The sequence below is a fragment of the Carcharhinus amblyrhynchos genome, chromosome 29 (genome assembly GCF_965287045.1).
Source record: "Carcharhinus amblyrhynchos chromosome 29, sCarAmb.v2.hapA, whole genome shotgun sequence".
Lineage (NCBI taxonomy): Eukaryota > Metazoa > Chordata > Chondrichthyes > Carcharhiniformes > Carcharhinidae > Carcharhinus > Carcharhinus amblyrhynchos.
This window is the reverse complement of record NC_137352.1, coordinates 9,745,124-9,768,652: the sequence shown is the minus strand read 5'-3', so window position 1 is coordinate 9,768,652 and position 23,529 is coordinate 9,745,124.

The window sequence follows — 23,529 nt, the reverse complement described above, 5'->3', positions numbered from 1 at the left end:
AACTTCATTCACTTGGTGAACTTCATTCACTTGCAAATTTCAGTGCTCTTTATCCTGTATTTCCCTGGTGTGTTTTAAACCAGTTGGCAGGATTTTCCATCTATGCTCACCCCAAAACCCAAAGAACAGGGAAGGCACGGTGGTTAGCACTGCTGCCTCATAGCTCCAGGGACCCAGGTTCGATTCCTGGCTCGGGTCACTGTCTGGGTGGAGTTTGCATGTTCTCCCCGTATCTTCATGGGTTTCCTCTGCGTGCTCCGGTTTCCTCCAAAGGTGTGCAGGTTAGGTGCATTGGCTATGCTAAATTGCCCCTTAGTGTCCTGGGATACGTAGGTTAGAGGGTAAATTTGTGGGGTTACGGGGATAGGGCCTAGGTGGCACTGTTGTCGGTGCAGACGCAATGGGCTGTTGGCCTCCTTCTGCAACGTAGGGATTCTATGATTCTAAAACCAGAAAATCCTGCCCGAGGTCAACAGATTTTTACATGTTTCCCACTATGACTCCCATGGTGGGTGGAATAGGAAATTCCAGCCAGCGAGTAAACCTTATTGGATGAAATTTCAATTTCAACTTAGGGCCTGCAAGTTAATCTGTTGGCAATTGCAATTGAGTATTGAAAGTGGTGTAATTAATCAACCTCCATACCACCAGCCAATATCATTCCCACAGTGATCATTAGCCTCAAGTTGTAACATTTTCAAAAGTACTGTGGGAAGAAATTGAGGGCTGTAGTATGTCACCTCACTGTCTTTTTAACTTTTGGCATCCAGGGTTCAAAGCTAGTCTAGAGTATGGAGGTATACAATCGCTGCTGGCTTTGAGGATTCCAAGGGAATGTGCGATCCTCGTTGTCGCTGCGTCAAAGTCTCTAACAGCAGTGTGGAATTACCTGGACCATACACACTCCTGCAGTTCAGGGTAAAGACTCGCCACCATCTCCTCAGAGGGCAATTAGGGATAGGCAACAAATCTCAGAGTTGTCAGTGACAACCCATATCCCGAGAAATAATTTAAAAACACAACCTTAATCTGTTGCCCATTAGCATGAGTCCAAAAGGCATAACTAATTCTGTATAAATGGCCACTATGTGATCATTGCAATGTGACAAATGGACAAGGTGTTACTGGTGCAGGAAGGACCACTTTTCTGAGCATGGGATTAAACAGATCTCATTGAGATAGTTAAAAGTGGAGGGTTTCTCTATATCTGGCGTATCATATGCGTAAAGCTGAAGCTAGAGTTAGAAAAGAGTTTGATTCTCCAGTCACAACATCATTGAGTAAGTCAGCCTTGAGCAGGTCTGTCCCCTCACAAGAAAGGAAGCAAACTGATAATTTATTGAAATTACATTTTATTGGGTGGGATTTTCTGACCACACTCGCCCCGAAACCTGATCATCCCGTCCGAGGTCAACAGACCTTTCCGTGGTCCACCCCTCACCTGCTACAATTCCCTACATGGTAGACAGGATGGGAAAGTTCACTCCACTCTGTTTGGAAATCAAGAATACTGTCCAAATTGAATTAGTCAGCGATGTTTCCCATCTTTTATCCTAACAAAAGGAGCGCTGGAATTTGTAACCCTTCCTTGGTTAGAAACCAGTCATTGTCGCCAGCGTGCATCCTGTGATGGAATGGAATGCGCCAGTCAGCCCAAGTTCAACAGGAGGGGTGGGACTTTTTTCCTTTTTCCTAAATGACCAAAAAAAACTTCACTATGGATTGAATGGGCTCATTCCTATCACGGCGGAAGCATTATTCTTATTAAACTTGGCCCAACAGCAATAAAGATATTTGGACAAAGCAGGCCAAATCTTTCGCTAGCTGGGTCAACACGTCAGAGAGTTTTGCTAGAAAAGGGACCAAGAGTTGGTGAAAAGTTGACGCCTTTATCTAGCTACTACCAACAAGGTACAAATAACAGGGAGTCTCCAGAGACTAAAATGGAGGGTGATCATGGCTGGTAGGAAGTCATTTTCGCGGGCCATATCTTATTTTGCCTTACCTTTTTGAGCATATGGATTACATGAATGAACATATTTTATATAAATGACTATATAACACATGGTGGTTTATTATAATATGGAATTCTGATTTTTATAGAATCAGAATTATAGAAAATTGCTTATACAAGAAAGGACTGACTTGATAGGTGGTTTGGTATTGGACAACATTTTTAAATATAAAGTGGGTTTTTCCATCCTGACTAATAAGAAAATGACATATATAAAGCATTTCCTGTGTTATGGGTAAACTTGGTGTAAATGTGATGGACATTTGCATGTAATTTTTATATTTGCTGTCTTACCTTAATCAGCAAGAATAAAAACTTTTGCTAAAAATATCCCATTGTGTTTCTTTCGCTCTCTTGTTTTAATTATTATATTCCTCTGGTTACTGTGAAGTACATGCATTTGTTAGAGTACTTCCAGTTACATCATTTTATTTTACCCCTGCCTCTGATGCCCTGCTGTTGAAACTCTCACCAATTCCTTTCTTGACTATTGTAACACATTCATAGCTAACTTCTCATCTTCATAAGCGTGAGGCCACCCAAAATTCCGCTGCCCTTATCCCAACTGGCGCCAAGTGTAGCTCATCCTCAGTGTTCACTGACTGATGTTGGCATTTTTTTTTATTCATTTGTGGGACATGGGCATCGCTGGCTGGCCAGCATTTATTGCCCATCCCTAGTTGCCCTTGAGACGGTGCTGGTGAGCTGCCTCCTTGAATCGCTGCCATCCATGTTCTGTGGGTTGCTCCACAATGCCATTAGGGAGGGAATTCCAGGATTTTGACTCAGTGACTGTGAAGGAACAGCGATATATTTCCAAGTCAGGATGGTGAGTGGCTTTGGGGGGGTTGTGGGGGATGAGGGGGGGGGGGGGGGGGGTACTTGTAGATGGTGGCGTTCCCATGTACCTGCTGCCCTTGTTCTTCTAGATAGAAGTGGTCATGGGTTTGGAAGATGCTGTCTTGGTTTGGTGAATTGCTGCAGTGCATCTTGTAGAAAGTACACACTGCTGCCACTGAGCGCTGGTGATGGAGGGGTTGAATGTTTGTAGGTGTTCAATGTGGTTAAGGAACGACTCGATTTTGCAGTTCTCATCCCAGTTTTCCGACCCCTCCATGCCCTTTTCTCTCCCTATCATTGGAAGCTCATCTGGCCCCTTGTGATATCAGTGGTCCTTCAACCCTCACATGCCCCATTCTAATTGCTCCACCATCAACAAATATGCCTTCCGCTGCCAGAGCTGTAAATAATGGAATTCCCTTTCCGAACCCCCCCTCCACCTCTCTTTTTTTCTTTAAGACATTCCATAAAATATACCTCTTTGGCCAAATGTTGGTCATCTGTATTAATATCACCATATGCATCATCTTAGTGCGACACTTTGGCAATGCTGCCAAAAAGCCTTGGCAAATTTTACTATGTTAAAGGTGTTTCATAAATATGAGTTGATGTTGTTACACTGTAAGCAAAGAACAAAAAACAAAGAACAGTACAGCACAGGAACAGGCCCTTCAGCCCTCCGAGCCTGTGCCAATCACATTGTCCTATCTAGACCAACCGCCTGTATATCCCTCTATTCCCCACCTGTTCGTGTGTCTATCTAAATAAGTCTTAAGTGTCGCTAACATATCTGCCTCAACCATCTCACCTGGCAATGCATTCCAGGCCCCCACCACCCTCTGTGTAAAAAACTTGCCCCACGCATCTCCACTGAACCCTCCCGCCCTTCCCTGGAACTTGTGCCCCATTGAAATTGTCATTTCTGCCCTGGGGAAAATCTTCCAGCTGTTCACCCTATCTATATCCCTCATAATTTTATAAACTTCTTTCAGGTCGCCCCTCAGCCTCCATCTTTCCAGGGAGAACAATCCCAGTTTATTCAATCTCCCCTCATAATTAAAACTCTCCATACCAGGCGATATCCTGGTAAATCTTTTCTGTACTTTTTCCAAGCAAGTTTCCATATCCTTCTGCTGGTGTGGTGACCAGAATTGGACACAGGATCCCAAATGTGGCCTAACCAACGTTTTATAGAACTGTGACATAATTTTGCCTACTTTTGTACTCGATGCCCCATCTGATGAAGGCAAGCATGCAATATCCTTTCTTCACCACCTTTTCCACCTGTACTGCCGCTTTTAAGGATCTGTGGACTTCCTAAAGGAATGCACGCAATCTCTCTAGAATTGCTGAATATTGGGAATTTTCACTCCATTCTTTTCACTATATGTATAAAGTTATAAGTAGTTAAGACTTGCTATTAGCATACAAAAAATGGCAAAGACTCCCTTGAGAGACACATTCTGTAACCAACAGCAATACTGTAATAATATCAAATATTTTGGTTATCATTTCATATTAGGATCGCTCAGAAGTCCACACAATATAGACACCAATGATACTTTTGCACTTAGTACAATTCAGTATCAAAGAGCCCAGCAGCTGGTAGTCTGGTATTCCTAATGGAAACGATACCTGATTGTGACCAGTTTGTTATTTGACACCCAGCTGAAATGAATAGGTAATAACGCAGATTAAGTTCCATGAAGTAGATTGCAACCCTGTTCCTCACTTCCAAGAAATAAAGATTTGACTCAGAATAAGCAGGAACTCGGCTAAGCTCTAACTGTGCGTCACTTGGCTTTTTTAAATTTAATGGCAGTCGCTTTGAGGAGGAGCAGAGAAGATATCAGGAACAAAACGGCATGAACTGGAAGAGAAACAACACTGGCACGATGCTGCTCCTATTTCATTGCTTATTGTTCGACAACTCACGAGGTACAGGGCAATTTTTTCCAAAACTAATTACTATTTAGGTACAATATATGTTTTAAAAAGACTGACATTGTAATTATGCTGACTGTTAATATTCACTAGTTCCAATCAGGGCTGATCTTTAATTAATTGTTGAAAGTCAAATTTCCGACATTGTAATGAAATTCCTTTGCAACGAGGTAGGTCTACATGGAAAGGGGGATCGGGATATTGAACTTGATGATCAGCCATAATTATAATGAATGGCAGAACAGGCTCAAAGGGCCGAATGGCCTACTTCTGCTTCTAGTTTCTGGGCAGGATTTTCCGACCTCACTTGAGAGAGATAAGCATTCACAGTCAATGGACATTTCTGTTGTCCGTCCGTCACCTGCTCTGATTCCCTGGCGGACGAGGTGGTAGAATTTTGGCATGTATGTTTCCAAAACACGCTGGTGTGCCCCGAGGTTGTGACAGGCCCTATACAAATGCAACTCCTTCCTTCTTTCCGTTTAGCTCTGTGGCTGCCTCAGTAATCTTTGAGTAACTTTTACCCATCAAACAAAAACTGACCACACAAAAATGGGACAATATTTGACAGTAGATGGTTTCAGGATGACTTGGTGTTGAGGTTCTCAGTCCATGAACATTCTTAACAAACATGATTTTCTTATTGGATGTATGATACTTTCAGAGAGAAAAACATTGCAGGTCTACAGGGAAAAGGCAGGGGAGAAGGACTAGGTGAATTGGTCTCACAGAGAGTCAGCGTGGCCAAATGGCATCCCTCTGTGCTGTGGGCATTCTATGATTCAGTCCTGAACAGAGGTTGTTGAGTTAGTTAGCAGCACTGAAGGAGCACGTGCTGGTCTAAGGGCTGCACAGGGGTGCAGTGGTTAGCATTGCTGCCTCACAGTGCCAGGAAATTGGTTCAATTCCCGTCTTGGTCACTGTCTGTGTGGAGTCTGCACATTCTTCCCATGTCTGCGTGGGTTTCCTCCAGGTGCTACAGTTCCCACCCACAGTCTGGAAGACGTGCTGGTTAGGTGCTAAATTCTCCCTCAGCGTATCTGGACAGGTGCCAGGGTGTGGCGACTAGGCGATTTTCACAGTCACTTCATTGCATTGTTAATGTAAGCCTACTTGTGACACTAATAAATACTTAAAACAAAGGCAGCCAATTGTCACACACCTATAATGATCACATAATGCATAATTAGGTAAGCATGTTCTGAATTAATACAAATGAAAGTTAATTAATCTAGCAATTGGCTTTGTGTATGTGATAGAAAATTCACGTTTAATCAACCTCTTTAAATTCTGGCAACCTTAAACCTGGAGATCATGAAAATGGAAGGATCCAAAGAGACTGATAACTTTCAAAACAAATTCAAGCTTCTGTGAAATAACTGAATGGATGACATTGCAGGATATTATGTATTCAGACTTTTACTGTAACTCTAACGTGAGTACACCTTTAAGAATTTTTTTTTTTAAATCATGTTCTCTGCAGTTATAAACAGGACTATTGGTTGCCTTGTTGCTGGGCTGGCTGCTGGAAGAGGTTTTATTGCTGCTTCAGTGGCTTAAATGGTTTTTTTTTACTCTGGGCCTCAGGAACTTTCCAGATTGTTCTATGGCCCTGCATTGTTAGGAGGGAGACTGGTTGGCAGGTCATGTGCTTTGGACAGTTTTTTTCTTCTTCATAGTGAATTCAAAGTTTCATTTTTGGTTCGGCGGCTGGCTGCAGTTTTAGTTTAGAAGGAGGGTATGGACATCAGACAGAAAACAGTGTTTCTCTTTCTCCTTGGTTTTGGAAATTCTGCTGTTAGCTGCACCCAAGGCTTTTTGACTTCCTGGAGTGAGAATTCTGCTGTTGGTGTTTTTGCTGCCCAATATCTTGGGTCTCCTTCTCTCTTCCTGGTGCTGACTCCAAGCTTGTGTGTATATCAAGAAACTGCAGCATCCAACTAAAGGACTAATTTCCACCATCACATGAGGATTTGTATTTTATGTGCTAAACCTGTGGCAAGTGCCTTGTATAGGGAAGTTTGTTTAAAACCTTTTATGTATTTGTAGGGATTATGCAATACCAAGGTTGTTTTCCTTTCTTGTTTGTAATTGGTAAAAGTTATTTCTATTTTTTTTCTATACATGTATTCTTAAATACATTTTCTTTGATAAAAATTCCCTGAATCAGTCCTGAAGTAAAAACTCTCATGCTCACCCTAGTCACATTCAAATAGCAAAGGTTATGATCCAGTCAGGCTTCATAAAACATTTTGGAATTTCTGACCTGAATTGTAACATAACAAACAAACTAAAACACTATGCTTAAACATTACTTTTGCAGGGGATTTATACTTTAAGCAACAGAACAAAATTTTCCCATTTGACTTTTAACACAATCAAAAATTCTACTCCATAGTCATTCATTGCAGTGTCAATGTAAACCTACTTGTGACTAATAAATAAACTTTACTTTACTTTTACTTTACGTTGTCCCTTAAGTCAATATTGAATTCTCCCAGAACAAGCTCCTAAGGGTTTAGTTCTGTTTTTTCACTTGGTAACTTTCCACGCAGAGCTACCTTTTATGGTGAAGGTTTTCTTCGAGATTCTCCCTCTAGCACAAGCTAAGTGAATCTTCCAGCTGAATTTCAAATCCTCACAATTCAGCCCAAGTGTAAGCTCCCACTTTCATTTCTGACCAATGAACCATGCAGAATTTTGGCCTCTTAGCTGTCCTCCCTCTCTGGATTCTGGAAGACTGCCCATGTCTGTGAGTTTTCAGGGATGTCTTAGAAAACTTTCCTGTCTCAAAGCCCATCTCCATGGAAATGTGAATCATGTAGGCCTTGTATCCAGGTAGAAATGCTGATAAGCTTTCTTTGGATGTCAACTTTGGACCCGATCTATTCTATCTTGGAAGTAAATAGTCAGGTTTCCAACATCCTGAACACCTTCCTGATAGTTTGGAGGCTAAAAAATCTAACCACTATAAACACAGCAGCTGCTGGTTTGTCTAATTCTAATCTATGTGACAATAATAAATTAATTCAAATCAAATCAAGGTGCTGATAGTGGCATAAAGACAAGATAGCAAAATGTGTTAATAGCAGACAAAGGATCAGAGCTCTGTGAAAGCAATCACTTAAGAACAAGTGGCAGATGGCTTTCTGGGGTCGGGGAGGGGGATGGTGGGGGAGCTGGATTTTTAAAAATGGGTCAACATGGAGGAGAGATTTCGCAGTCTGAGGTTGAGCTCAAAGTTGGACCAGAAAGTTGTAAAATGTCTAATCAGAAGATGTGTGGGTTAGGTTTATTGGCCATGCTAAATTGACCCTATAGTCAGGAGGATTAGCAGGGTAAATGTGTGGGGTTACGGGAATGGGGTCTGGGTAGAATTGTGGCCAGTACGGACTTGATGGGCTGAATTGCCTCCTTCTGTACTGCAGGGATCTGGTGATTCCATGATTCTCAGATGAGATACTGTTCCCCCAGTTTGGGCTGGGCTTTGTTGGAACCTTGCTGTAAGCAAAGGATGGATATGTGGGCATGAGTGCAAGATGGGGTGAGTTGAAATGGCAAGGGTCAGGCAGGTCAAGATCATGTTTGTGGTCATAATGAAGGTATTCCAGGAAAGTGATTACTCAGTTTTGGTTTAGTCTCTCCAATATGGAAGAGACAGCATTGGGAGCAGTGAATACAATGGATCCAATTGATGGAGGAGCAAGTGAAACAGTGATTCACCTAGAATGTGTGCTTAGAGCTTTTGATGGTAAAGCGGGAGGAGGTAAAGGGGCAGGTGTTGTATCTTCTGCAACTGCAAGGGAAGAATGGTGACTAGGTGATGAGAAGTTAGGGGTGTTGGAGGAGTGGACCAGGGTGTCATCGAGGGAGTGGTCCTGTGGAATGCTGACAGGCGGCTGAGGGGAAGATGTGTCTAGTGGTAGCATCATGTTGGAGCTGGCAAAAATGGCAGAGGATGATCTTTTCAATACAGAGATTGGTGGGGTGGAAAGTGAGAACAAGGGGGACCCTATCATAGTAGTGGCAGCGAAGGGGAGGGTTGAGGTTAGCAATGCAGGAGGTATGTCAGGCACAGCTGAGAGCCTTGCCAACCACATTGCAGGGGAACCCTCAACACAGCACAAAGGGAAGACATGTCAGTTTTGTTTGGAAGGGAACATGTTTGGAACAATGGACATGATGTGGGTATGCCGGCGTTGGACTGGCGTAAACACAGTAAAAAGTCTGACAACACCAGGTTTTAGTCCAACCTATTTATTTGATAATATACTCGCAAGCTTTCGAGGGGTTACCCTCTTCGTCAGGTGAATGGACTCTCCATTCACCTGACGAAGAGGGTAACCCCTCGAAAGCTTGCGAGTATATTATCAAATAAATAGGTTGGACTAAAACCTGGTGTTGTCAGACTTTTTACTGGAACAATGGAAGCAGAGAGACTGGGAGAATGGAGTCCTTACAGGAAGTGGGGTTTGAGGAGCAATATTTGAGGAATTTGTGGGGGTTGGTGGCCTGTAAGGAACATTGGCAGGTAGTCTATTACCAGAAATGCAGACAGAGAGGTCAAAGAAGGGAAGGGAAGTGTCAGAGATGATGCTAATAACTTTTTTGCTTTTGCATTCTATGATTCTATTTATATACATTTTTAATAGCTTTAGTTACTTGGCCTGTCCCCTTTCCTTTTATTATCTATGTTAATGTGTTTTCTTTACAAGGGTCTAATGATTATGTTGGACAATTTTTCATTAAAGCCTAAGGTCCTGTGGCCTAATGAAAATGTCCCGCTAATGTCCTCTAATGTCCCTGTGTTTACTGACCTACATTGGCTTCTAGTCTGGCAATGCCTCCATCTAAAAATTCTTATCCTTGTTTTTAAATTCCTCCATTGCCTCCCCCTTCCTATTTTTGTGACCCCCGCCCCCACATACGATGCTCAGGAACTTTTGTGTTCCTTCACTTTGCCTTCTTGAACATTCCAGAGTTTAGTCACAGTGGCACAGTGGTTAGCGCTGCTGCCTCACAGTGCCAGGGTCCCGGGTTCAATTCCAACCTGCGGTGACGGTCTCTGCGGAGTTTCTCCCTGTGTTTGTGTGGGTTTCCTTCAGGTGCTACAGTTTCTTCCCAAAGATGCGCAGGCTAGGTTGCTTGGCAACGCTAAATTGTCCCTTAGTATGGGTTAGGGGGATTAGTGGAGTAAATACATGGGGTTACAAGGATGTGGCCTGGGTGGGATTCTCTGTCAGAGGGTTGGTGCAGACTTGATGGGCTCCATCTGCACTGTAGGGATTCAATGATTAGAGATCTTGCCTTCAACAACCAAGGCCCCAAGACATCAGAATGTCCTCCCTAAACCTTCCACCTCTCATACTGTCTCTAAGATTCTCCTTAAAACCTATCCTTTTGACCAAGGTTTTTGGACATCTGCCCGACCGCCTCCTTATGAGGCTGGGTACCAAATCTGTTTCGGTAATGCTACTGTGACACACCTTGAGACATTTTACTCTATTAAAAGTGCTAGATAAACTCAAGTTTTCATTGTGTCTGTACATCTATATAACTATCTATACAAGTCACCCTGTACTAATCCAGAAGGACTGAGGATGCGTGAAGGACATAGACCAAGATTATCTGGCCTGTTTTGACACGTGTCACGTAATTCCGTCCATAAATGTTCAAAGAGCTGGCTGTGTTGAACTTCCAACAATAATGAAGATTATTTCCTCTTGACAACTCTGACATTTTAAATAGGCCCTGAATTCTCAATGATCCCACTTTATCCCAATAGGTACATCTGACCATGAAAAGAATTGTTCCATCACTTGTCCACTTCGAATATATTGGGGTCACAAAGGATTCCTGGGATCCAGCTGTGAATACTGGTAGGTAGAATTCCAATAGTTGTTTTAACATTCTTTGACACTGGAATCATTCAATGAACAGTTTGAAAGGATAGAGAATGTCCAGCAGAACTTAACTCCATCTTTAGCATAAGCGTGAGACAAAACAAGGGAATCACTGATAAGAAATGTATAAATGATATACAGTGAGTCTTCGCTTTAAGTTGAAGGTGTTTTTTCAATGAATGGGAGGGGCTGCTATCTGAAGATAGAGAGAAAAGCTTCATGTCCACCAGAATTAAGTCGGGAAGGGGAACTGGGTAGACCGTGGTTTAAATAATTTCTGCACCCAGCTGGTTTTCCTGAACAGTACATTACCACACTGGAGTGAATAGTGTGGACTAACAAATCCCAATAATTGAAGAATCATGGAATGATAGAATTTTACAGTGCACAAGGAGGCCATTTAGCCCATCGAGCCTGCACCGAGCACAATTCCACCCATGTCCTATCCCCATGCATTTACCCTGGCTGACCACCACCCCCCCCGACACTAAAGGGAAATTTAACAAGGCCAATCCACCTAACCCACACATCTTTGGGCTGTGGGAGGAAACCGGAGCACCTGGCAGAAACCCACGCAGACACAGGGAGAATGTGCAAACTCCACACAGACATTGGCCCAAGCTGGGAATTGAACCCGGGTCCCTGGCACTGCAAAGAAGCAGTGCTAACCACTGTGCCACCGGGCCACCCATAAAGGAGCAGTCAATCAGAAATCCTGTTCCATTTCAACGACAGCAGCGAAAGAAATGCCAGTTTGAGATAATTTGATTTATTGATATTGAGGCCCAAATTTTCACCATGACGGAGAGGCTCTTGCCGGAATTTTACGAGTCTCGGAGAATGAAATTCTCCGTTGGCCTCAGGTGGGATCGTATGAACCTCAGGCAGACGTGCCAATAAAATTCCGCCTTCTCTGTCATGTTGAAAATACAGGTAAAGCTGGAAATCCAACATCCTGCTTCCAAACACAACACTTACCATTTTTAGCGAGGGTAGGACTGGATTTGGGCCAAGATTCACAGTTACCAATCTACAGAGACAGCTGGCCATTCAAATCATGTCACGTGCTCTGTAATAACTCAGGAAGCCCACTGGAAAGGAACAGCATTTATTCATCAAAGCAAAAGTTAAACCACAAGCCTGTGGTACATGTACACGAATCCTGCCTGGGATAGAGCACAGGACCCGCTCATGGGTCTGCTTTATCAAGGACTTGGGATATGAGTGTCACCTAGATAGGCAATTATCACAGGAACTCATATTCCACAATTAGGAATGGAGTTCCCAGATTTTTGACCCAGCGACAGTGAAGGAATTGTGATATATTTTCACAGCAGGATGGTGAGTGGCTTGAAAAGCAACTTCCAAGTGTTGGCAGTGTTCCCATGTATCTGTTGCCCTTGTCCTTTGAGGTGGTAGAGGTCATGGGATTGGAAGGTGCTGTCAAAGGAACCTTGGTGATTTGCTACAGTGTATCTTGTAGATGGTACACACAGCTGCCACTATGCATCAGTCATGAAAGGAATGGATGCTTAAGGTGCTGGAAGGGCTGTCAATCAAATAGGCTGTTTTGTCCTGGATGGTGTCGAGCTTCTTGAATGTTGTTGGAGCAGCAGTCATAGAATCCTAGAATCCTAGAATCGCGGCCATTCAGCCCATCGAGCCTGCACCAACAACGATCCTGCCCAGGCCCTATCCCTGTAACCTCATAAATTTCCCCTGCTAATCCCCCTAACACTAATGGACAACTTACCATGACCAATCCACCTAGCTCACACATCTCCAGGCAAGTGGAGAATATTCCATCACACTCTGTAAATGGTGGACAAGCTTTGGGGAGGCAGGAGATGAGTTATTTGCTGCAATATTCCTAGCCTCAGACCTGTTCTTTTAACTACAGTATTGAATAGTTGGTCCGGTTTGGTTTGTGGACAAGGGCAACCTCCAAGATGTTGATACTGGTGATCCAGTGAAGATTATGCCATTGAATGTCATAGGGTGATGATAAGATTCTCCCTTGTTGGAGATGGTCCTCCCCTAGCATGAATGTTCTTAACACTTATCAGCCCAAGCCTGAATATTGTCCAGATTACTCCATATGAACATGGACTTATTTAGTATCTGAGGAAATGTAAATGGCTTTGAACATTGCGTGTGAACATCCCACCTCTGACCTTCTAAGGGAAGGTTATCAATGAAGCAGCTGACTAGGTCTAAGACACTACCCTAAGGATGTCTTGGGACTGAGATGATTGACAACCTCAACTATCTTCTGTTCTGCTGGGTATGACTGCAACCAGTGTAGGGTTCATCACTGTATTCTAATGTAATGCGATTTGGAAGGACTTCAAAGTGAGTTTGGCTATATCTAAACACATTTATTGATCATTATGTGAGATAATGTTAGATCCACTGGAAACAACACTGGCCAGATGTAGTGAATCTTGACATGAGGGTAAGATTCAACAGTAAGGTTCAGGTTATTCAGCAGTCATAGAATCTATCGTGTAGGAGACCATTTGGCCCATTGAGCCAACACAGACAACAATCCATCTCCTTGTATTTAACCCACTAGTCCCCCTGACACTAAGGCGCAATTTATCATGGCCAATCCATCTAATCTAACATCTTTGGCATGTGGAAGGAAATTGGAGCACCCAGAGTACACCCATGCAGACACAAGGAGAATGTGCAAACTCTGCACAGACAGTGACCCGAAGCCTGAATCGAACACGGGTCCCTGGCACTTGAGGCAGCAGTAGTAACCATTGTACCACCGTGCCACCCTGTGGAGAGCTTTCTTCTTGATTCCCATTGACTCTAGGGTTCATTAATTCCACATTCTCCCTGCATCTACCCTGTCTAGTGCTATTTGGAATTCTATAAGTCTCTATGATATCCCCCATTATTCATCTGAACTCAATCCTAACCTAGTCAATCTCTCCTCATATGTCTGTCCTGCCATCCCTGGAATCAGCCTGATACCCTTCACACCCCCTCAAAAGCAAGAACATCCTTCCTCAGGAAAGGAGACCAGAACTGTTCTAGGTTTGGCCTCACCATAGCCCTGTATAATTGCAACAACACATCCCTGCTCCTGTACGCAAAACCTCTCGCAATGAAGGCCAACGTACCATTTGCCTTCTTTACCACCTGCTGCACCTGCATGCTTACCTTCAGCGACTGGTGCACAAGGACACCCAGGTCCCACTGCATTCTTCCCTCTCCCAACTAACAGCCATATCAAGAAGGCTGCCCTTGAAAATTGGATTGTTGCTCTGTAGGCAAATTAGGATCTTTCTATTTTACCATATGCCTCACGTTGCACATGTTGCTTTGGACACATGCCTCAACTGAGATCTTGGGTTCATGTCACACTATCTGTAACCCCCACGACTTGTCTGGGCTTGCAAAATCTCACTAACTGTCCTGTCTGGAGACAATACACATCTCTTTAACCTGTGCTTTAAGACTTGATTACCTGTAAAGACTCGCATTCCAACCATTATGCTGTAAATTGAGTTTGTGTCTTTATAGAACATAGAACATCGAACACTACAGCACAAACAGGCCCTTCGGCCCACAAGTTGCGCCAATCACATCAATACCTACCAATCCATAGACCTATCTATAACCCCCAATCCCATTAAATCCCATATACTCATCCAGAAGTCTTTTAAAAGACCCCAGCGAGTTCGCCTCCACCACCACTGACGGCAGCCGATTCCACTCACTCACCACCCTCTCAGTGAAAAACTTACCCCTAACATCACCTCTGTACTTGCTTCCCTGCACCTTAAATCTGTGTCCTCTCGTAGCGACCATTTCAACCCGGGGAAATAGCCTCTGAGAATCCACCCTATCTATTCCTCTCAACATTTTATAAACCTCTATCAGGTCGCCTCTCAACCTACGCCTCTCCAGGGAGAAGAGTCCCAGCTCCCTCAACCTATCTTCATAAGGCATGCCTCCCAATCCAGGCAACATCCTTGTAAATCTCCTCTGTACCCTTTCAATAGCTTCCACGTCCTTCCTATAGTGAGGCGACCAGAACTGCGCACAGTACTCCAAGTGGGGCCTGACAAGGGACTTATAAAGGGACTTTATATGCCCTGTTTGTGAACAGAACTCCCACTTACCTGACGAAGGAGCAGAGCTCCAAAAGGTAGTGACATTTACTACCAAATAAACCTGTTGGACTTTAACCTGGTGTGGTGAGACTTCTTACTGTTGTTGCAATTGTACAGGGCCTTGATAAGGCCACACCTAGAATATTGTGTGCAATTATGGTCTCCTTTTCTGAGGTAGGATACTCTTGCTCGTGGGGGGGAGTGTGGCGAGGGTTTACCAGGCTGATTCCAGGGATATCAGGATTGATGTCTGAGGAGAGATTGACTAGGTTAGGATTGTTTTTGCTCAGATGAATGAGGAGGGAATCTCATAGAGACTTATAAAATTCTAACAGGACTAGACAGGGTAGATGCAGGGAGGATGTTCCCGATGGTGGGGGAGGTCCAAAACCAGCGGTCACAGTCTGAGGGATTCGGGGTAGACTATTTAGGACAGAGGTGAGGAGATGTTTCTTCACCCAAAGAGCGGTGAGCCTGTGGAATTCACTACCACAGGAAGTAGTTGATGCCAAAACTTTGAATGTATTCAAGAGGCAGCTGGATATAGCACTTGGGGTGAATGGGATCAAAGGTTATGGGGAGACAGCAGGATTAGGCTGTTGATTTGGATGATCATTATGGTTGTGATGAATGATGGAGCAGGCTCGAAGGGCTAAATGGCCTCCTCCTGCTCCTATCTTCTATGTTTCTATGGTAGTTTCATTTACCCTGTTTACTGCCAAAAACAGTCTCCCTATCTTCAGCAAAGTTAGCCAGTAAGTAACTAGGGTAGTTTCACAATACAAGTCAAGGCATGTATCAGTTTCGAAGGTGTTGTTACTCAAACATTGGAGGTGAATTTGACAGAAAATGTCAAATTCAAGCATGATTAATCGTGTATTCATGCAAGGAAAGGCCATGGGTAATGTCGATATCAGCAGTGTGATCATGTTCCATCATTGCATTCACTCTGCCTCAGGCCTAAGGCTCAGATGGTCGCTCCCAGGTCAGGCGAACAGAGACTGGGGAACTCCTTGCTCTGCAATCCCAACTTTTAAAGCACGCCACCTGCAACTCTGATTTTCATCGTGGTTGGGGTCGGCTGTGAGGTGGGTGGAAAAGGAAGCAGGAGTGTGGTTTGGAAGTTGGGTCTGTTGCCCCTGGCATGAATGCAGAGGCTGCTGGGTGCAGGAGTAGGCTGGGTGGAAGACCTGTCTGCGCTCTGAAACTTCATTCAATCAAATAAGAACAAAATTGAAATAAAAAAAAACAGCCTTCACCCTCACCCCCAAGCCCCATCCATGCCAACCAATGACTTTCTACCCAAACTTATGTCCCCTCACACCTGCTATAGCCCTCACATCTCTCTGACTATTTATAGCCAATATTCTAATTTAGTGCTAATTCATGTCAATCGATGCCTCCACACACCATCCTTAGGCCCTTCATGCCAATGAGTGTTCTTTGGCAGATCGAACGAAATCAGGCACATTCTATGCACAATCATGTCTAATTTTAACTCTGCCAAGAGATGTCTTACCTTTTCCAAAGGTCTTCTGAGATAATATTGCGTTGTTAATCCCAGGAATTACATGGGGAATCCAGAATTAACCTCCCCACATGTCGACACTATAGTTAAGTAAGCCCAACAAGCCTCTACTTTTTCAGAAGACTAAGGAAATTTGGCATGTCAGCTTCAACTCTCACCAACGTTTACTGATGCACCATAGAAAGCATTCTTTCTGGTTGTATCACAGCTTGGTATGGCTCTTGCTCTGTCAAAGACGGCAAGGAACTACAAAAGATCTTGAATGTAGCCCAATCCATCACTCAAACCAGCCTCCCATCCATTGACCCTGTCTGCACTTCCCACTACCTCGACAAGGCAGCCAGCATAATTAAGGACCCCATGCACTCTGGACATTCTCTCTTCCATCTTTTTCCATCCGGAAAAAGATACAAAAATTTGAGACCACGTACCAACTGACTCAAGAACAGCCTCTTCTCTGCTGCTGTCAGACTTTTGAATGGACTTACCTTGCTTTAAGTTGATCTTTCTCCATGATATAACACTATATTCTGCACTCTCTCGTTTCCTTCTCTATGAATGATATGTTTTGTCTGTATAGCGTGCAAGGAACAATACTTTTCACTGTATGTTAATACATGTGACAATAATAAATCAAATCAAATCAAGTTGCCCTCCAAGCCACTCACTATCCTGATGTGAAAATGTACCACCATTCCTTCACTGTCGCTGGGTCAAATATCCATTCCTAAGAGCACTGTGGATATACCTACACCACATGGACTGCAGCAGTTCACGAAGATGGTTTAGCACCCTCTTCTCATGGGCAAATAGGGATGGCCAATAAATTTTGGCCAGCCAGCGACAACCATGTCCTAGGAATGAATAAAAAACAAGCTCGAGGGTGGGCAATAGGGTGGTGGAGTGTGTGCCCATCTAATTTTATGTGTCCTCCCCTCCCAGGGGAACTTACCCACTGCTGGTACATAAACATTTGCCTCAGTTTTAATCAAATACACCACCTGATTTTATATAGCTCAGTTACTTTAATAAACTCTACTGAAATATTTGCCAGTGATATTGACTTAAACCTGGCTTTAAAGGTCAGGCTGACACGACACTGCAGTACTGAGAGAGGTGCTGCACAGTCAGAGGTGTTGGCCAGAATTCCCGTGCCGTTTACTCCGGCGAGATTCTCCAATCCTGCCAGCAGGGAACCCCGTTCCGCAGATTTCTGGCCGATGTGGGGTGACATCAATGGGAATTTCCCACCTCCCACCAGTGGGAAACACGTGGCTGGGAATTTCGCCATTTGTCTTTCAGATGAGGCATCCAACCAAAGTTTAATTCCTTCTTCAGGTCGAAATGAATGATCCTACAACACTGGTGTGAGAATAATAGGGAAGTTCCCCCAGTGCTCAGGTCAAACCAATATCATTTAACAGGGATCTTACTTTGTGCAAATTGACATTCTGTGCTTGTGGAAGGCAAGGTAGAACAAAGAAAATTACAGCGCAGGAACAGGTCCTTTGACTTGCTAGAAAACTCTTCTCTATTACAAACCGACCTGTTTGAATTCTAAACACGATTTTAAAATTAGACTACAGAAAAAGTTTCTTTCAGTGCTGGGACCTTTGCTGTTTGTAAAACATAAATGATTTGGAGGAAAATGTAACTGGATTGATTAGTAAGTTTGCGGACGACACAAAGGTTGGTGGATTTGCGGATAGTGATGAGGGCCATCAGAGGAGACAGCAGGATATAGATCAGTTGGAAACTTGGGCGGAGAGATAGCAGATGGAGTTTAATCTGGACAAATGTTAGCCTGCACCAACCATGCTGCCTGATTTAACTAAAACCCCCTATGCTTCCAGGGACCATATCCCTCTGTTCCCATCTCATTCATGTACTTATAAAGACGCCCCTTAAAAGTCACTACCATATCCACTTCCACTACTTCGGCAATGAGTTTCAGGCACCCATCACGCTCTATGTAAAAAATATGCTTTATACATCTTTTTTAAACCTTGCCCCTTGCACCTTAAACCTATGCCCCCTAGTAATTGACTCTTCCAACTGGGAAAAAGCTCCTGACTATCCATTCTATCCATACCTCTCATAATCTTGTAGACTTCTATCAGGTGTCTCCTCAACCTCCGTTGCTCCAGTGAGAACAAACCAAGTTTCTCCAACCTCTTCTCATAGCTAATGCCCTCCATATCAGGCAACATCCTGGTAAATCTTTTCTGCACCCTCTCCAAAGCCTCCACATCTTTCTGGTAATGTGGTGACCAGAATTGAACACTATATTCCAAGTGTGGTCTAATTAAGGTTCTATAAAGCGGCTATATGACTTGCCAGTTCTTAAATTCAATGCCCCGGCCGATGAAGGAAAGCATGCCATATGAGTTTTTGACTACCTCCTCCACCTGCATTGCCACTTTCAGTGACCTGTGTACCTGTACACCCAGATCCCTTTGCTTATCAATACACTTAAGGGTTCTGCCATTTACTATATATTTCCTATCTGAATTAGACCTTCCAAAATGCATTACCTCACATTTGTCCGGATTAAACTCCATCTGCTATGTCTTCGCCCAAGTCTCCAACTGATCTATATCCTGCTGTATCCTCTGATGGTCCTCATCACTATCGACAAATCCACCAACCTTTGTGTCGTCCGCAAACTTACTAATCAATCCAGTTACATTTTCCTCCAAGTCATTTATATGTTTTACAAACAGCAAAGGGTCCCAGATTTGAAAGAAACTTTTTCTTTTGTCTAATTTTAAAATCATGTTTAGAGTTCAAACAGGTTGGTTTGTAATAGAGAAGAGTTTTCTAGCAAGCCAAATGCAACAAACATAGTCCCGAAAGCTGATTCCGTCTCCAATGTGTATATAGAATCACAGGAACCCCACAATGCAGGAGGAGGCCATTTGGTCCATCAAATCTGTACTGACAACAGTCCTACCCAAGCCCACGCAAATGCCTGCTGGTGTCAGCCTCTCCAATGGGTATAGGAGCTGTCCCCTAAAATCTAATGATATTCACACTGGTGGCCTCTGCAGTGTACAGAGTGTGGGAGATTCTAGTGTGAACTCCCAGTAAAAAATCAATGTGAATTACTCCAGTGTATCCATGTACTCAACATTTAGAATATTTTTGGGAGTATTCCACCCCACGTATTTACCCTGCTAATCCCCCGACACTAAGAGTCAATTTAGCATAGCCGATCAATCTAACCTGCACACCTTTGGACTGCCAATGGCAGTTGGAAATCCAACAGCCCCTTCCTCACTCCGACTTAACCTATCAGATTTCCACATTGTTGGCAGGTACATACACAATTCTTGAGGTGCAGCTGCTGGAGTGCTATCAGCTAGCCCCACTTTGTTGAGCACTGTTGTTGCTGGTGTAACACTTTCCCAAATAGCATAGCCTCCTGCTCAGCTACAATTACTGGAGCTATCTGAGACTATGAAACCTGATGCCTGTATGTGAAACTTCAATTGTAACAAGTAGTTTTTTTTCACTGTCCTTGAAATAAGTGTTTGGCTACCAAGTGTACAAAACATTAAGAGGGTGAAACTAATCACAGAATCCCTACAGTGCAGAAGAGGTCATTCAGCCCATCTAGTCTGGTTATGGGGAGAGGGCGGGAAAGTGGAACTGAGCCACGACAGATCAGCCATGATCTTACTGAATGGCGGGGCAGGCTCGAAGGGCTAGATGGCCTACTCCTGCTCCTATTTCTTATGTTCTTATGTTCTTATGTTCGACTCTCTGACAATGCATTTTACCCAGGCTCTCTCCCCGTAAGCCCCACATAATTTCCTATGGCTAATCCATTTAACCTACCTACCTTGGGTTACTAAGGGGAAATTAACATGGCCAATCCGCTTCTCCTGCACATCTTTGGACTGTGAGAGGAAACTGGAGCAGCCAGAGGAAACCCACGCAGACACGGGGAGGATGTGCATAGACACCCAAGGTCAGAAGTGGACCCAGGTCCCTGGAGATGTAATGCAGTAGCGCTAATCACTATGCCATTGTGTCAATGAGCAAAAGATTTTGTATTCCTCCATTAATACCATGGTGGGGGAGGGGAGATTGGCCATGGGTTTTGCAGTTCACACACTAGTCCCTAGCAGTTCTAATCTGATTTTCTAGATCAGCAATTCTCAAACTCTGGTCCATGGGCCCCTCGGTGTGAAATAACTGGCCGTGACCAAAGGCAAGCCAGGGCAGGAGCAGAGTGAAGCTACCATGTGCACAATACAAAGTAAGGCTGACTCTTTCACCTAAGAAGGGAGCACACATAGAGGCATGGAAGAGCCTGAAGCAAGAAGATCATCAGGCGTATCAGATGTGATTTGTACTAAACCTGTAATCATCTTGTGTGAATCTTTTAATTGGAAGCCTTTTCCAGTTTCATTCTCCAGCCCTGCTGAAAGCACTGGTGCTGGGGTAGCATCCTACATGATGTGGAGTTGCCGGCGTTGGACTGGGGTAAACACAGTAAAAAGTCTGACAACACCAGGTTTCAGCCCGACCGATTTATTTGATAGTAAACTCACTAGCTTTCGGGTTAGCCCCTTCATCAGGTGAATGGAGAGTTCTGGCCTCAGACAGAGCATATAAAGCACAGACAGTTTACTGATTACTGATTAGAATGCAAACCTTTACACCTAACCTACTGTTCAAGTCTTAAAGTGGCCAACAATGTGAGTGGAAGGAGCACTGATCACAGATTAAAGAGATGTGTATTGTCTCCAGACAGTACAGTAAGTGAGGTTTTGCAAACCCAGGCAAGTCACGGGGGTTACAGATAGTGTGACATGAACCCAAGATCCCTGTTGAGACCGTCCTCATGTGTGCGGAACTTGGCTATCAGTCTCTGCTCAGTGACTCTGCGCTGTTGTGTGTCGTGAAGGCCGCCTTGGAGAATGCTTACCCGAAGGTCAGAGGCTGAATGCCCGTGACCACTGAAGTGTTCGCCAACAGGAAGGGAACAGTCTTGCCTGGTGATTGTCGCGCCCCATATCCCTACATATTTACCCATGTATCCCTCTAACCTTTGAAACCCTGGGACACCAAGGGGCAACTTAGAATGGCCAATCAACCTAACACACGTATCTTTGAACTGTGGGAGGAAACCGGAGCACTCGGAGGAAATCCACGCAAACACAGGGAGAATGTGCAAACTCCACACAGTCAGTGACCTGAGCCAGGATTCAAATTCAGGTCCCTGGAACTGTGAAGCAACAGTGCTAACCACTGTGCTACAGTGCCGCCCATAGGGCTAACCACTGAGCCACTGTGACCAACCAATCATAACTGTGTTCTTTGTCTTAACTCCATATGTGATGATTTCCTGATGATTTCTTTTCATTTTTACAGTTGCCATGAGTTCATGAGTGGAAAAGATCCATCTCCAGCAGGAATTAAGCAACCAAAGATGCAAAGTGAGCTTTTGTACAACTGCACTGTAAGTTCCAGTGTAAGATGAACTGAGTGAGTCAGAATCTGAAAAGGGACCAACTAATGTTTGGGATGACAATTTGTCAGGATTGGCAATATTTGATTTGAGTTGATTTATTACTGTCACATGTATTAACATTCAGTGAAAAGTATTATTTCTTGCTCGCTACACAGACAAAGCATACCGTTCATAGCAAATGAAACGAGAGAGTGCAGAATGTAGTGTTACAGTCATAGCTAGGGTAGAGAGAAAGACCAACAATGCAAGGTAGGTCCATTCAATATCCTGATCCCTGCTTCCTCATTTATGCCTTGATCCTTTTAGCCGCAAGAGCTATATGAAGTTAAAGTTTATTAGTCACAAGTACGCCCACATTCACACCGCAATGAAGCCACTGGGAAAATCCCCTAGTCACCACACTCAGGCACCTGTTCGGGTACACTGAGGGAGAACTTAGCATGGCTAATTCACCTAACCAGCACATCTTTTGGACTGTGGGAGAAAACCAGAGTACCTGGAGGAAACCCACACAGACACAGGGAGAATGTACAAACTCCACATAGACAGTGATCCAAGCCGAGAATCAAACTTGGGTCCCTGGTGCTGTGAGAGAGCAGAACAAACCACTATACCACCTATCTAATTTCTTGAAATCAGACAACATTTTGGCTTCAACTACAATTTGTGGTAGTAAATTCACCACCCTCTGAGTGAAGAAATTTCTCTCACTTCATCTACCCTGCTAATCCCCCTGACACTACGGGGCAATTTAGTACAGGCAGTCAACCTAACCTGCACATCTTTGGAATGTGGGAGGAAACCGGAGCACCCGGAGGAAATCCACACAGACATGGGGAGAACATGCAAACGTCACACAGACGTGATCCAAAGCCAGAATCGAACCCGGGCCTCTGACATGTGAGGGAGCAGTGCTGACCACTGTGCTGTCCTTGCAGTGTTGGACAGCATGAGTGTGAGTGATGGACAACAGAATGGTGGAAGTCACAGCACAGTGGATCAGACTTTCAGTTATTCAGGGAACTGAATCCATTCTTTCTGCAACAGTAAGAAGTCTCACAACAGCAGGTAAATTTTATTTATTTGGAATAAACCTGTTGGACTTTAACCTAGTGTTGCGCTCAGCCCAGTTCAACGCTGGCATCTTCATATCGTGGCTTTCTCAACAGGGTTGAGAGTGTAATTGTATAAATTCATTGTTCTATTTTAGCAACTCTTTTTCTCATTTCCCAAGTTCAAAAAAAAACCTCTTCGTCTCTTTCAGGTTTCTGAAGGCGTGCCTTCTGTGGAAAAGAGACATTGTGGTTACTGTTCCAGTTCTCTGCCCTGTGTCGTCACTATTCATAGAAATCCTGCCAACGTGAGTGAAGAATGTTTACCCTGCCCAGTTGTTCGCCTGGATGCACATCTACAATTTCCTCCTGAACAAAGCCCGAGAGGGATATGTCGCCTGCAAAAAGGTGAGGTATAAGCTGCTGACTGCAGTGAATTTAAATCTGTGGGTGGAGAGGCAAGGAAGACATTCAGATTATTCATAATGCACATGCTGTCTGTTTTGGTAGTATGACGGATATAAGGGAAAGGATTTGCTTTAGCATGATGCTTACAGCGATAGCAGACCCCTCGGTGTATCTTACAACCCATGGAGCACCTTATTGAAGTATGGTCACTGTTGTAACATAGGCGAA